Below are 16,544 nucleotides of genomic sequence, written 5' to 3' on the forward strand. Positions count from 1 at the left end.
AGCATTTTTGTGGCTTGTCATCTCTCTGATTGTTGCAGACTTACGTGCTTGTGTTATATCATCATAATTTACTATAAAGTCTTCATTAAAAGTGACTGTGGGGTCTGTCCACATTATCTGCCTTTTGAGTGCCCTGTTCTTTAATCATCTCTTAATCCAGAAATAATAATGCAGAACATCCCAGGAACTGAGCCTGATCCTCAGCTCTCTAATCTCGACACGTGCATCTGAAATCCTTTGCTAGATCCAGTGCCTAAACAGCCTGAGCACACTCACCTTTGAATCCGTTTAATCCATCTTTGTTTGTTAAACAATACTGATGCCCTCCAATATGGTCTATCAAGGCTAACAAAAAAGAATATTAAGAATTTCCTACTGTTTTATGTGATGATTTTTAAAAACCCAATGTGTTGGCTTTCCTCTGTGTTTCTAGTCAGTCTTTGATGAAATAGGAGCCTAACTTTTTCCTGATTAGGTAAATTCAGATAGAATAACCTCTTGCTGAGACTCCTTCTGATACCTGTTTAAAGAGCAGGTAGATCAAAACACGTACCTTTTGTTATTGAATAATATTTTGCAACTAGTTAGAGAAGCTGTTTTATAAGCTGACTTATAGATAAATAGAACCCTTTTTCAATTGAAAAGAGCATTCGTATCCACTATTTTAAACTTCATAACAACCCTGGGAATAACTGTGTCCATCTTGTAGATGAGGAAACAGAGACTAAAAGAGATGAAGAGGCTTGTTCAAAGTACAAAAGCCAATCATGGTTTAGTCAGAACCTCTTCAATTCAGATCTTCTTACTCGAAGTCCAGAGATCATTTTCTGTTTTACTTTGTCAGTCTTTTAACTGCTCCCAAACTTGGAGACATTAGACCAGAGAGTGAGCTACAGAAAGAAAAGAGAGGCGATACGTTAACTACCCTTTCTTTCAGGTTCTCTCAACTGCGAGATTGTCACGAACCAGTGTCCTTGGGGGGTATTATCTCATCTCTCCGAAGACAGGGCTCTACATTTATAGTTTGTTTCTGGCCTTAGATTTTGTAAGAGAGATCACAGAAGAAATACGTATTTGAAAACTGTTACTTTAACTTATTTCTTTTTACAAGAACACGACAACTGCATACTTGGGTAGCCCCCCCTTTTTTCTTTTTTCTGGAAATAAGAATAATTTAAGGTTTAACTGTTTTAACTACTTAAAGTTCCCGGGACATATGTCTCACTCTTCTATCTTTGAATTATATTACCCTGATTATCGTTATTTTTAAATTACTACTTTAATTTTGTCCTGTGCTTTAGCACTGGAGGCAACCTCAAAAACTTTTTGATAGTAGATAGGCTTTAATGCTGTCTTATCAAAATAACTGCCAATTGGGGGTAAAGAGGCAAAGTTTTGGGACCATCATGTATTTGGGAAAATATGAGAATGGGTCCATGGAATCATATGCCAATTCTTAGTCTATGGTATTTATAATTCTATAGTAATTATAATTTCTTTTTGATAGCATCTTATTTCTCAGTATTTGCCAGTTGCATTAAGTATACGAAGAAATTAGAATCTTGTCACAATCTCCTAAAAATTCCACTAGGCCATTATTATTGGGCTTTAATATAAACATAGACATATTCCCCAGAGGGAGTAAGCCTGCCTGTCATTGTCATCATCATCGTCGTCTCCTCCTCCTCCTCCTCCTCCTCCTCCTCCTTCTTCTTCTTTAACATAAAGAAGATAGGGAAAAGAAAGCTGTGAAATTGTGTTGATGTAATAATAATATTCAAAGTAAAAGGGGGAAAGGATGTGTATAATCTCCGTGTCATCTATGCTAAATAGATGTTTAGTACATTACATTTGGTAATGAGTAGAAATCAGAAAAATTAGAAAGGTAAAATTAGAAAGGTAAAAATTAGAAATCAGAAAGTTCAAATAACAAGGGATACCTGGCTGGCTTGGTCAGTAGAGCATGCAACTCTTGATCTTGGGGTTGTAAGTTCAAGCCCAATGCTGGGTGTAGAGATTACTTTAAAATAAAATATTTTAAAAAGAGTAAGAACAGTGAAAATACTGGAGAAGAAAATCACAGTGCCACCATTACCAGGTAATCCGTCACAGGATTGGAAGAGACAGAGCTACTCAAAGTACAGCCCATCAGCTATGAGAATCTGCTTCTGTGCCGAGATAGTTAGAGGCTGGAAGCCAAGCAGAGGGATCAGGATCCCCACACACACCTTTTGAATTAGAATCTGCATCTTAATGGGAAAACTGAGTGGTGTGATTGCACACTCAGGTTTGAGAAGCACTGTTCTATAGCATTTCTATTCTCTGATCAGAATGTATCCCAACCAAACCATATTTTACATGTGTTCAGGGGAAAAGAGGTCCTGCTGAGCAGTGCACTGTGTTATTCTTACTAGGACATGTCTGTGTTTTTAAGGACAGAAAAAATGCATCCTCCTACCAGGCCCCTGGACCATCCAGCACATACCACCCGTCTATGGCAGCCAACCAACAGGTTTCCATGAAGTCAACCTTCAAAAGATTAAAGAAACACTCCCCAAATTTTTAAGTCTTACAAAGTAAACCTTTTTATGCCCATAAAATTGTCAAAAACATCCACAACTTCTTTTCTATTTAGCTAATAATATCTCTTGTGAAACAAATTTCATAAATCAGCAATAATAATCGGTTTTATTATTTTCAATTTCATTTACTTGTTACATACCCACAAAATGTCATGAACGTCTGCTTGGCATTTGGGTTCCACGATCAGCATAAGAACTGTCGTAAAGATTGCATCTCCTTTCTACAGAACCGGGCATCTCAAGAATACACACACAGAGAAGTTAAAATGGTCTGTGGCAGAAGTATGTGCATAAAAAGGTGCACAACGAAATTTCCTCGTGGTAGTAGATGCTTGAGTCATGGAGAATGAGGAGCTGCCACAGAGGCACCCTACAGAGGTGGCCCCTGTGCCCAGGGCTGTAGCACCTGTTGGGAGCTGGGAGCCAAGTGTGGGGAGTTGGAGGAGAGGAGCTGGGCACAGGGACTAGCGAGGTCAAGGACCTCAGGTGCCTGGACTTGATCCTCCAGTTCACGGGAAACCATCTGACTTTTTTTTTTTTTTTTACTTCTGTCAGCAGAAGAATGAAACATTTGTTTATAGTGTCACACTGTGCAAAATAAGGAGAAATGTGGGAAATAGGTGTGAGAAGCAGGAAGTGGATCATTTGAGGGACTGGCAGTTTGGACAGAGAAGGGAGAACCAATCTGAGAGAATAGGCAGCAGGTAGGTTGGCAGGATGTGTTGCTTAGTCAGGGATGGAGACTGAAGAAAAGCAGGTAACGTCAAGGCCTAGTTTGGCACCTGGCAGGACGGTGCCACTGAGGTAAAACTAGCATGTACTGGTTTTCAGGCAGCATCTGGGTGACCCTTCAGCGGCCTTGCCAAGAACCACTCTTCCATTTCAGTCAACAAACATGAAAAGAAACCAAGGCAGCTCAGGAGTGGTCGCAGTTACTTAATCTGATGGTGGGCTCGATGGTGCAAAAGTGTCCTGGTAGAGGAAGGAATAGGGCCCCGATTCCCACTCCAGTCTGCATCTAGCCTGGTGAGGACAACGCTGAGCCCCTTCACACCTTTGAGTATTAGGCACCCAGGCACCAGAAGGAAAAATGGGCCTGGAGCTAAGAATCAGCCTTGAGACCACTCCCAGCTGCCTTGCATAGTCCAGAATATGAAGGCAGAGATTTCTGATCACCTTACTCCTTACAGTAAACTTCTTGAAATCAGTAGAATTAAGCAAACATTTATTTAGTGCCCACTTTGTGAAAGAACTAAAAAAGTCTATCTAAGAGATAGAAAAATGAGTAAAAAAATCTTTTCTAAAGGGCACTTACTTGAGTAAACTCATGCTATGAAAACCTCATGAAGATTTTTTTTAAGACGAGAAAAAATATTAAAATAGCTATAATTCAAGTAAGAAAGTGCCATAAGAATCAAAGTCTCTGGTTTCACTGGAAGACCTCGATCCTGCCTTATCAACCTCTCATGTCCCCAGGGAACTTGCAGTAGGCCCCTAATAAACACCAGTCCACTCACTGGCAGGGTACGGAGAGGGCTCAGATAACAACCATCTAGGTTAGTATCACACTGCTGCAATCCTATTAAGAATCTTCCTGTAGATTTTGTAGGTTTTTTTTTTTTTTTTTGTATATCACTCCAGAAAGTCAGGAAGCATCCTTTCTCTGTCAGAACACCTCCTACTTTTTAAACTGCTCTGTTCAGTTTAACGGCTTTGTCAGATAAATCTTTATTTTACTGAGTCCCAAACTCCTTCCTTGTAGACCCATGCCAGCCGCTGGGACTAGCTGGGCCAGCCAGAGTGCTTCTAATCCCTCTTTCATCTGATAACGGACCTTAAAACATCTGGTGTCACCACCCATCCCAGCATTCCTGGATTTAACACTGGCCAGTTCTTCCTCGCCAGATGTGATTGTGGCTGCCTCAGAGAGTCAGTGCTGTCTTCTGGTCCCTGTGGGCTGCGCTTGTGTCCCCCTTAGTGGCTGAGGGTTATAGCTAAGGCACAGGTGGGGCAGATTTTTGGACATAAAGCCCCCTGTAGACCGAATAGATCCTTCCCCCTCGGTCTCCATGACTTAATCCTCTGTTCAAGTCCCTGTGGAAATGTCACTTCCTCAGAGAGGCCTTCCATGACCACTCAGCCTAGGAGGGCTCTTCCCCACCCCCAACATTCCCTCCCAGGGCTCCCTCCGACCTCTTCACACGTAGATGCTTAGTCATACCTCACCTCCCTCACTTACCGAAGGGCCAGCCTTGCAAGCATGAGGACATCACACATCTTGTCCACTGCCCTATTCCCAGTATCTCAGGCAGTGCTTGGCACAGAGTAAGTGCCCAATAAACATTTGTTGAATCAGCCGGTGAACTCTGCAATTCCATCATGCTTGCTCTTTAAAAAAAATAAAAAGAAAAAAGTTCCTGTTGTCCCTGCCATGTTGATGAGTATCACTTTTTATTACATCACTGGAAGCTGGGTTATAAAGATCTCTTTGATCAAAACTTTATGGAATATTCAGCCCATGTGTGCAGCAGACATAGCTGGGAGAATTACCGAAGCAATTTTTGAAACCAGGTTTGTCATGAGAACAGGAGTGTCTTCAAGGCTGAATAATTAAATACCTGGTTTTGTTAGTGTGGTAAATAGAATGAGAAAAGCTTTTAAAATTCTTGAAGTTCCTTTGAGAAGGTAGTATGAGATAGATGGAAAATACGTGAAAATTTGAGGTTGTTGCTGATGGATGAGTGAGAGAGATTATTTTTAGAATCTTTGTTCCTGCTACAGTATTTTGTTTTATCCTTGCTGTGGCTCTCACACAAAACTAGTCATGCTCTTTGCTCAGCAGATGTGGTGGTTGTTCAGTGTGGCCCACCAGTCAATGGGTATTTAGGGAACCCTTACTCTGTGTATTACAAAATGTCTGAAAAGATTGCTGACTTTTCTGCTTTAGGGTATTGTACTTCGAAGTTTGGTGTCTATCCTAAGAGCCCAGCTAGTGACCTGTTTGCTGTCTCTAGTCTGCTCTTTCCTGCCTGTCACTGAGCTCACCATCTGCATTTTCCCTGCCCGCACCTGTGCAGCTCCCCTCATTCTCATTCAGCCTATTGCCTGTAGGATTCCTCGGTGGATGGCGGTGCCCTACAGAAAAATGCCCATAGTGTCAGTTAGGTGGCACTTGGCAGATGTGGGCTTACGGGAAGATTCCTAAGTTTAAGTAGACTGCCCATTTGGACACAGCTTATGAAGAGGTCTGAGTATATTCCCAATTTCAGTGTTTTCTTGTCAAAATCTCTTCATAACTTCATATCTGTTTCTCTTCACTTCCTGTTCCCTGACCATAAGCAGCCTCTTACCAGAAGTTTTGACAAATTAGTTAGCCTCAAATGTTACGCACTCTTCATTGGAAATATAAATTCAATGAAACAGATACTGGTGTGTGTGTGTGTGTGTGTGTGTGTGTGTGTGTGTGTGTGTGTGTATGCTTGCTGCCTTTCCCCAGGATGTCTCATCCACCTTCCCAGCACCCAACAGATCCCTTTTCCCACCCTGATAATTGAAATCAATATTTTTGCTCTTCTGACTCGCACATCTTGCTACTTCCCACTTTGGCCGGTGCTCCTTTTGGTTTCTCATAGCAAGAAGAGAATATCTTCCTTTTTTGTCTTTCTAACACCTTATTCAGTATACAAATTAGCTTCTAAATACTGCATCTAAGATGATGAGCAATTCATGAATTATTTGATGCCATTTAGAAATTCTGACCAACTAATTTCATTTCTCTGATTTCTTCCAATGTTTTGTTATTTTATTGTACCTATGTTCCTAAAGTCGAGGTGTTCTTTTTGATTCTTCTCTTTCCCTCACTTCCTGCCTCCGACTCACCTGCACATTTTGGTGACTGTGACTGTAAAATATAGCCCATGTCCCATTACTCTTCATCGCCCCCACCAAGTTTAGGCCATCACCATGTGTGCCGTGGACAACTGCGGTAGCCTTCATCTGGTCTGATCTCCTTCATCTGATCATTTGAGCTTGTTGCTTTTACAAAGATGAGGTTGATTTTTGCTTTTATAGTTAACCCTTCCCTAATATCCATTTTCCACAAAATAGAATTTTTCCTTAAAAACAAACAAACATGGTTCAGACCGTGATCCTGGGCTTCTTAAAGGCATTCCATCATTCTCAGAATAGAATCCAAATGCCTTAATATGGTTTTCAGAGCTGTATGTAATCTGCCCTTTGCCTTACACTCTCCCCTCTGCCCACTTTATTCCACATTAATATCCTCTCTTTCATCCATACTCAGGTCTAGTGCCTCCTTTGGGCTTTTTACACCAGCTGTCTCTCTGCCCAGAATGCTCCTTCTTCTGACATTTATTTCACTGGCTTCCTCTGGTTCATATCTCAGAGGAAATGTCATTTCTTCCCAGAAACCTTCTCTAAATATTTCACCTTAAAGTGGTCACCACTTTGTCTCACGCAGGCCTATTTTAATTCTCTGTGGAGCAGTGGATGCCAGCCACTAGTGTTTCGTTATTTATGTTCTGTGTATGTGCTGTCACCTCCACTAGGATAAGGCTTCATGAGATTATCAGGGTCCCTAGAAGTGTGTCTGGCACATAGCAAGGACCCATGACAGATAGGTTGAGTAAAAAAAAAAAAAAAATAGTGAATATACTGACATTATTGAATTCTGCTGCTTGGGTATGTAAGTTTTGTTTTTATGAGTAAGTTGTAAACTCCCATGATTTGTCTTATGAGTCCTCATCCCACCTAGTTCAGTTTGGGATATGGAATCAGTGCTTGGAGAATTCTGATTCTCTTCATTTTTATCTCTTTCCATCTTAGTTTTGGTGTCCTAAGAAGTCTATGGAGTATCTTACTGAAGAGTTCCCATCCTGGTTAAAATAACTATAAAATGCTAAGTTCAAAATTGACATACTGTAGTCTTAACCTCCAATGAGTCCACAACAACTCACCTCTTCTGTCATAATGATCATTTCCAAGGGAGTGGGAAGTGGGTTTGCTCATTAATAGAAATTCACATTAATACTCTTCTATGCTATTACCACAGCAGTGGGAAGCCCACTCCCAGGGCTAACTTACAGCACTAACCATTCAGTCCCTGAAATGGATGGACAGATTTCCATAAAAGTAGGTTGGTTTTTCATTTGTCTTTAGCCTATTCTTTTTTGTCTTAGAATTAAATACAGAGGAGCCCAAGTCATACTTTGCATCTTTGTGAAACTTAGTTTCTGTCTTTCTTTGCCAGCTCTCCTAGAGCTATGATGCACTTCCCTAGACCCTCAGGCATTCATGACTATAGGGTACCCAGGAGAACATCTGGGCCAACAAGCCATCAATGTGGATAGTTCTCATGCCTGCAGTGGAACTGTCCTGAGTTAGTGTGTTATTTTTTTTCCCACTGAACCATGCTTCCCAACCGTGGGGGTGCAAGAGAAGGAAATTCTATGGGGAAAAGAGGAGTGTTGCAAAAACGCTCTTTGAAAAAGTAATCTGCTTGAGGAAATACTTGTTCTTGACTCTGTAGTCTTTCCCTGTGGTCTTAGGACATGATGTAGAACTGTAGGGCCCCTCTTCAAAATTCTTCCCAGGAATTTCAGTGCCTGCTAAGAAACATAGATTGTAAACCATTAGATAATGATCTTTTAGCTTTCTAAGTTTTCCCATCCTTTATAAAGCGATATTTTGCTCTGATGAACCTTCACAATTAGTTCCCTAGTGATCTCTCTTGATCTCTTACAAAAGTATTTTCTTACTCACTTCTTTCTAGACTATAAGTACCTCAGGAAGAGAGGACATCTCATATAACTGGCACATTGTACAGGGTCTTGCACAAATGAAGTGCTCAATTAAGACTTGTTCATTAACTCTTACTGATGCAGTCCTACTTCTGTGACTCAGCTCCTGGGCTCCCACCTCCATCTACCTCCGTTCCCGGCATCTACTTCCTCTCTTTTTCCTACTTTCTCTCTGATTCTTGCTGTGTCTTCACTCAACCTCTGTTAAGCACTTACTGTATGAGCCACTTGTTTCCTTGAATATTGTGTTATCTTACATTGCCGGGTACTTGTATCTGTAATTAACGTCCACTCAACTCAATTGTGAACTGCAAAACAGTCTGAATCCATTTTAAGCGTCTTTGTAATTTCAGTGTGATACACACAGCAGGGAGCCAGTATCTGTTGCCTGTGACAATTCATGTCTTATCTTCTAGGCTGATAGGTGCTATTGCTAGATGCAACTGGCACATTGCCGTGTTACATCTTAGCTAAATTTCAGCAGAGGATGGGGCGTGCAGTTTGTTAACTGCTTTGGGGAACATTGCACAGGAAGTCATTTTCATTTTGTTGCAGATCAACAGGAAATAAGGCTTAGTTGCCAAACTAAAGTAAGAAAAGCAACCAAGCATATTATTCCTCCCTTAGGGGCTTGCATTATTCCAGGAATCATTAGCTTCTCCTTCTCCTAAGATAGTGGAAATTATCCCAGCTATCTCAGTTGCACATGCAGAGGAAATTTTGATAGGAGGAAGATATTCAGTCCTTTGTCCCAGTTTTACTTTGCATTATCTTCTATGTTTCTCTTGAATTTACCGTATCTTCTAATTGCCTATCAGATGCATTTTAGGAGATCTACTCCTTCCTTTAGTAAAACGGGTCTGGCCTCCTAGATCTAAGACTACTCTTATCTATAGTACACTTATTTTGGCCATTTCTCTTGTTCATTATTCTTTTTTATTGGCATTAGTGTTGGTGGGAATACATGATTACTTATTCTAAAATCTGATCCTCTTTCAAGTTTATTCTGTAGGCATGACCATCTTTTAAAATTAGAGTGCCCTAGCCTCGGCCCCGTTGTGAACTACACACCATGAGGATCAGAGGGGAGGAGATGAGAGAATGGAAACTTTATTCAGATCTTTGGCATGTTTTAATTTTACATTGCTTTTTCATACTAATTTAATTTCCTTCCAGAATAAAAGTTGGCAATCATTTAGAGAAGTGGTAGAAGAGGTTGGAATCATTGCAGTTGAAACGCATGTGAAGGTCCCTAATCCATAGATTATTGACATAATGAACACTAAAACTCTTAATAATCATTCCACTATGTAATGACAGCCTGCATTTGGAGAGCTTTAGCCAGTGGATTGTGTGCCTAACTCGGATTCTGCTCTGCTGGGGTTAGCGCACTGCAGCTGTGCTGTGCAGTCATTGAGGAACTAGGGCTCACCTAGCACGTGCCAGAGACCGCTCCTTAGTGGGAACCAGTTCCTACCACCTGCTTCATTTCACCCTTTTCAGATATAGAAACACCCCCAAACCACAAGATGCTCTATTTCCCACCAGTTTTCAAGCACAGCAGAAGATATTTCCGTATGGATAAGAATGACCAGCTAATTTCAGTTAATGTTTTTGCCCTGTTTGCAAGACCACAGAACAGAACAACTTCTGAGAATTCAGCTTTTTTCATTGCTAAATGTCAGCCTTGAGGGAACCTGTATGTCCATGCTGGGCATTGTGCTCTTAAAATACACAGCCAGACTCCCTCGCTCACAGAGCAGGCTGTGGCAAACACAGGGGCCAGTCCCCCAGTGAACACTACATTTTTTTTCTTTACAGCTAGATTAAATGCTTCAGATTTATTATCAGATGTGGCATGGATGTTTCAAACAAAAACAAATGCCCTTGAGTTTAAAAATAGAAATTGAGAGACTAAATATTTGCACTTAAAAAGGAAAGGAAAAGAACACAAATCTCTGTGGCCTACCACTCCTTGAAGTCATCCTCACTCAATTATAATCATGCACTTTCCATTCCCTGTAATTAAACATTAGATTTCATTTACTCCAGATGCATTTGCCTCAAGTAAATTCAGAATGCCTATTCTTTCTGGTGATTGTAAATTTCATGTTTGTGGCCTACATTTGATTGGGTTGCACTGAATAGTTTTTAAGTGAATCTTAATGACATTACGGGTTTTTTTTTTCTTTTAATCGTTCACTTGGTGTGGCCTGTTTATACAGATGAATCTGATCTTACTGAGTTTTGCAAAATTTAATATCTATAAGAGCTTGACAACATTTTTTTACAAATATGTCACGTGCTCTTGCAAGGAACTTGCAGGCCCTTGGTGGTTGGCGGTGGAGGGATGGAGGGATTTGCTTTGATCCTATCACTCACAGGTAGCCTGAGAAGTTGGCTGCTGTTCTGAGGAATCCACAGTGCTGAGAATGGTCACAATGTCTTTAATATATGTGACACCTTCTATTCAGAGAGTCTTGGACAGTTCACAAAAACCTGAAACAACTTTTTATTTACCAGACTCGCAAATTCTTTACATTAGTGAGATAGTATAGCCAAACAGTAGTCTATAAAGGTGAGCATTTTAGTGGCATGAGATATTTCCCTCCTCTTAAGATTACCAATTAGGGTTGCAATTAAATACATCTAATATATTTTTTTAAAGAAGTAAAAAATTAACCAGGTTTATTTACTTATAATCATTGTTTACACAATTTCAAATAATGAATTTTTATGTTCACTAAGTGACCCAGGGGGTTAACCGAGATAGTAAATTGACTAGCCAATCTTATGTAATTAAAGATAAATCTTGTCAAATGACAGTAGTGAAGTTGCTGCAGACACCCCCTGGCAAGTTTTATTGCTTTAACCATACGATGTTTTTGTGGTGATAGAGGTCATCCTCTTGTGTTTAGTTGACACACTGGTAAATTATTTGAGCTTCCTTTAATTTTTTCCTGCTTACCATTAGACAATTTTACAGTTCTCAAACATTCACACAGGTTTGTGGTAAAAAGTTATGCCAGGTCAGCTTGACTGTTTTAACTACACTAAAGGCTCCATAGAATAAAATGTTTAAGTGAATGCTGAAAATAGTCTGAAAATGAATTACATGAAAAAAAAAAAAAAAAGAATGAATTGCATGTTTTCAGTTGTCCATCATATGCTCTACTCCCTTCCCTTTAGGAAATATCACAAATGTTTCATAACTCTTCGTCGGTATGTTCTTCAAAACTGGTCTTGAGTTCATTCCCTGTGCTCTCTACTGTTCCCCTTTCGCTCTGTGGGATGGGGGAGCAGAGAGCCCTGTAGAGAAGGTGGAGAGGAGCAGGAGAAGCAACCGTGTTCATATAATGTTTCCAAACAGTTTGACCTTAAATATGTGGGTGGGAGAGTGTATGTATGTGTGTGCCATATAAATACAGTGCCCAGACCACTCTCTAACTTTTTTAGTACAGAACACATGCTTAATCGTTGGATAATTATATTCCGAAAACAATTTCTCCTTTTCATCTAGGGCACATGAGCGTTCCAAAGAATAAAGCTATACAATAATATAGATTATTCATATCTAGACTAAAGGTTGAGGTATATCAAATCATTAGACCATTTTTCTTTTCTCACTTCAGTCTTGGCAGGGTCTAAAAGAGTATGCCAAATATGAAAATACCTCTGACAACATGAACAATATCAGTTTTAGATTAGCATCTTTATTACTTGATTCATTAGAACTTTTTAATTGAAACAAAGTCAATCTTCTCAGTAATAGGGTAACCACCATCTAGTTTTTTTGGGCTGTGGATAATTGTGGAGCCAAGTTGATTGATCTGCCTAGAAAAATAAAAATATTTGGAATCATCCTAGCAACTTCCTACTTCTGTTGAAACTAGACCCTTTATTATAAAAAGAGTGTGGTTTCTTGTTATACAGATAGGTTGTCGAGATTGCTACCAGCTGCCCTTGACAAAGAAATAATGCTGAAAGAGAAACGTTGAGAAGTGTTATTTAATTTAAACTTTTAATTTAGATAAGCTCTGCATACCTAGAAGCAACAAAAATAAATGAGAGGAAAAGTTATGCCATTAGAGGGCACTTTTGTAATCTTAGAAGAAAAGTCAGTTCTTATAGACTGGCTTACCCAAGTCTTATTCTTAAGAGGAATGTATTTTTAGTTGTTTATTTAAAATAACTAATTCTTAAGCTGAATGTCTGTGAGACAACATTTTATTAGTAGGGGGGGGAATCTATAAAATCTTAAAACAACCCTTTAAACAATATCTAAGTAAAGCTTTAAACCTGGATCAGTGAAGTTGTAAAAATATATACACTGCATAATATTTTTATTAGCTATCTTCAATGCTTCTTTTAAATACATTCCATTTAAGATAATTCTGACTGTAACCTGATCAAATCGATCAAATGATTAACTTTCTCTGATGACTGAGTATGCTTTTCCCCAACAATAGAGACTGTTATTAGATAACATTTTCAAAAAGATAATTCTGTAGAATATAAAGATCTGTGCTTTGGGATCATACTAATTTTTTCCAGTTTTATTGAAAGATAGTTGTCATACATTCCTGTGTAAATTTTAGGTGCATACATGATAGTTTGATTTATATATGAGATGAAATGATTACCACAATAGGCTTAGCTAGCATCCATCTTATATAGATAGAATGAAAAAAAAAAGAAAGGAATTATATTAATTTTAAACACTTATCCCAAAAGTGTCTTTTGCCCATAATACACAACAAGTAAAATGGTTAAAATTGTTTCAGAAAAAAAAAGTTTACCTGATAGAATTTTAACTGGAGGAGTAATGATTTTTTTTTAATAAAGAAAGCAAAAGATAAGAGTTGAGTCTACTCCCTGTTGGAGTAATCTAAATAAAAACTTCTATCTAAGCCGGTAAAGTAGATAAGCCAGTAAAATAATTTAGTAAGTAAATCATTATGTCAAGAACTGTGAAGAGTTTGAGATTTTACTCTGCTTGTAAGCTAACAAGTCACCTGTCATACATAGTTTCATTGATGCTAGATGGCATGAGACTCCTGGGTCAGAGACAAAAGCTATATCAGTGCAACTCAGAGCAATAGTAGAATCCATGGTTTTCTCCCACTGGCTCCCTGACCCCCAGTTCCCACAGATGAAAAGAGGGCGAGACAGCACCAGCGCCGAAATAGGTTTTTTTACGAGTCCTGAGCTTGGGGATCTCAGATCTTCCATGGTATAGTGAGCAAGCCTGCTCTTGGCTCCAGAAACTTTATCTTCCAAGGCTTTTCATTATACAAACATCCTTGAGGAGATAATCTGGAACAAAGGCAGTTAGTTCTGCTCCCAAGAAGTGTAAAAACAAGCACAGAGACCCCTGGAGAATTCTCTCTCAACACTTATGTTGTAGAATCCTATCATCTGAAGCTGTTCACTGTTGTTTATTTATTTATAAATTTTAAAGTAGCTGATATGGAGAATATACAATAATTCTACTTTCCATATTAACTTACTCATGATAAATTGTATTCCTTATATCATATTATATTCATTATGTGATCTTACATGTCCAAGCCTCAATTTGATCATTTTTGAAATGAGAGAAATAATATTGCCTACATCATAGAATTGTTGCTATCATTACCTAAGATAATGTATATAAAACATTTAGAAGAGTGCATCACGTACAAAACAAAACTTAGTAATATTGTTGTTTTTAACTCAAAACTCATTTCTTATTTACTGATTTAATAAAGAGAAAGTTCGTCCCATGGAGGATGGCCTGGATGCTGGGAAAACCCTACCAATCATACCTAGCTACCTCTTCTACTCTGGAGCTGACCTAAATATCCCAAATCTCCTGGGGCATTGGGCAGCATGTCTTGCTGAGTTGTACTGTGCTACTCTACAGTGACAACTTTCTGGGCAAACATAGAGCCTAATGAGGTAAAGCTGCCCTGGAGTGGTTCTAGGGCAAATACATCTGAGTAGCTCATACTCAGTGCTGCCATAGCATGTTTGCTCTAAGTTCCTAATAATTATGGAAAGCCAAATTCTAACCATTTCTAAAGAGACGAATTTTACTATCCAGCTTCTTCGGCTCTCAGGAATCAAAGTTTCCGGGATGCTGCTATAAAGTAAGCTAGATAAATTCCATTATGCTGAAATAATAATTATTTCTTAATAGTGGCAGTCAAGCAAATTCTAGTCTATCAAATTGTTCATTTCTGTTAGCTGCAGGAAGAAGGGCATCAGAGGGGAGGGACTAAGGTTTGTGAGTAGAGGTCTCATTCAGTTTAGTCAACCATGTCCCTGTTGGTTTTAAAAAGGTTCACTGAGTTTTGATTTTGATCTATCTGGCCATCTTTTTTAGTTTTATGCTTCATCTGCTATTAGTAACTAATCTGAGCTCCCGCTTTCCATCCCCAACTTCTTAGATTCCATCCAGACAATCATCTGGATATCTGAGGTTCAGATTATTTGATGAAACTTAAGAAGGCCTGGTCTTACTTCTAAACTACTAGCTAGTTGGGAGGAAGAGTTGAGGATTCAGTCTCAGAATCATCATTTGTTTTCAAAGTTTAGAGATCATTATCTAAACCCTTCAAAAAATTGAGGTCTATCCAGGGTGGTGAAACATTGCCTTAGATTACCATCTAGTTAGCACTACAACTTAAAAGTCAGATTTCTTAGCTCTTAGTCAAGTATTCAATTACAATACAATTGAGCAATGAGGATGAGAAATAAGAACCCCTTCTTAGAAATTATGATGGATTTCTTGAGAAATATCATAGAGGACAAATGTTTGGGCTCTGCAGTAAGATCCACTTGGATTTATATCCTTTCTCTGCTTATGTAAAAAAAAGGTTTATTCTTATATGAGAATAGCATCTACTTCACAATATTATTGTGAAGACTAAATGCAATAATGCAGCTATGAATTTAACACCTTGCTTTGCACATAGTAACTCTCAATTACTGCAGATATCTTATATGGAAAACTTCAGAACACATGGCAAAAAAACAAACAAAAAAAAACAACAACCACCTGTTTGTTTGTTTGTTTGTTTCAACCACCTGTTTTTGAAAAAGGAAGTTAAATTTACTTTTTGAGTAAGCTCACTGTGAGAAAATTACTTCTCACATTCTCATAAAAAAGAAAAGCATATTCTCTTCAAAAAATATTTTTAGTTGTATGAATCTATTTTTGATAGCACTCCAAGAAAGATAAAATTAAAGTCAAATAATGGTTTGAGTAGAGGTGATCTCATAGCTATAGTAATGATGCTTTAGAAATAAAACTGATGTTCACATCATTTCAAATTATTGCAAATGTTTTCATTTGACTTTCCCACTATTTCAAGCACTTAAGTATAAACATACTATGTTTCCCAAATGCTTGAATTCCCTGATGTACATTGTCAAAGAGATAAGGGAAAACAACTTCTTACAGAGTTCTTTTTGTGAGGGAGAAGGGCACCAAACAAATCCTCAGAGGAAGCAAAACCTTTCACCAGTACTTGACATCAAAAGAGCTTGCCTACCTGAGGCTTCCTATTAGAGAAACAGACATGTAGATGATGGTATCATTGACAATATCCCTATAGCAGTGTGCAGTAGAGAGTGATCCATAATTACCCAATTATCTATAGGATCTTTGGTGAAAGTAAATTTGAATGCCAAAGTGGAACTCAATGAAAACACTTAGCAGGTGTAGTATATATATAACTGTACTGAAGGTTAAGACAAATGACATAAGTATACAATTTTCCAATGATCCCACCTGATTCAAGAGTGGGAATCCAGGCCCACTTTTAATATGATAAAAGCTTATATTTAAATGTTGTGCTGAAGAGTAGTAATGAATAATAATTAGACATCAGCAAATAATTTACCTTGTGATTTTGGACAAAATGCTTAACCTATAAAATAATTAAACCTCTCTAAAAACCTCTGTTTTATGAAAAAATGACCTTGGAAACAAGAATAATATTATACATGTATAATCCTTAGTCAAATTTCAAGAAAGAATAAAAATAATTGTGTGATGGTACTTTTCTGGCTCTCAGTGAGTCTATGTGTCTCTTTATGCTATGGTGCAATTCTCTGAGACATTTGTGTGCACATTTCTGCAAGAACCATATTG

At 38.5% G+C, this 16,544-nt stretch overlaps 1 protein-coding gene across 1 annotated transcript in view; it reads left to right on the plus strand.

Annotated features, from left to right (window-relative positions):
* The window catches only part of NDNF (neuron derived neurotrophic factor), a 42,722-nt gene that overhangs the window by 9,140 nt on the left and 17,038 nt on the right, over positions 1 to 16,544 (plus strand). The gene's annotated exons all lie outside the window — the stretch shown is intronic.

This window comes from Canis lupus, chromosome 19 (genome assembly GCF_011100685.1).
Source record: "Canis lupus familiaris isolate Mischka breed German Shepherd chromosome 19, alternate assembly UU_Cfam_GSD_1.0, whole genome shotgun sequence".
In the NCBI taxonomy this organism is placed as follows: Eukaryota; Metazoa; Chordata; class Mammalia; order Carnivora; family Canidae; genus Canis; species Canis lupus.